This window comes from Apodemus sylvaticus, chromosome 16, assembly GCF_947179515.1.
Source record: "Apodemus sylvaticus chromosome 16, mApoSyl1.1, whole genome shotgun sequence".
NCBI classification, from domain to species: domain Eukaryota; kingdom Metazoa; phylum Chordata; class Mammalia; order Rodentia; family Muridae; genus Apodemus; species Apodemus sylvaticus.
In genome coordinates this window covers 33,931,338-33,931,678 of record NC_067487.1, presented here as the reverse complement: position 1 = coordinate 33,931,678, position 341 = coordinate 33,931,338, and positions in this window count along the sequence as shown.

Here is a 341-nt window from a genome sequence, read left to right as displayed (position 1 = left end):
TCCACCTTCCTCTGGTCCTTAATTGCTCTGCTCCTCATCTGCAGTGATCCCTGAGCCTCAGGTGCAGAAGTTGCCTCATTTAGCTGCCTTTGCACTGGGTGTCTGAGGTAATGATGTTAAGGACCCAAGATCTTGATACTTCATGATTATTTTTTTCTGTCCCACTGGCTTAGTTTGTGCAGTTTGACATTCTCAGTGTTTCTCTTGAAGAATTCTTGCTCATGAGCATCCATTAGAATGGCTGCCTCACTGGGCAGTTCTTCTTTTCAGTCTCATGGGAGCAAGGGGCAGGATACCTCAGGTGTAGTGGCTTCTATCTGTGCTGTGTTCAGACAACGCAA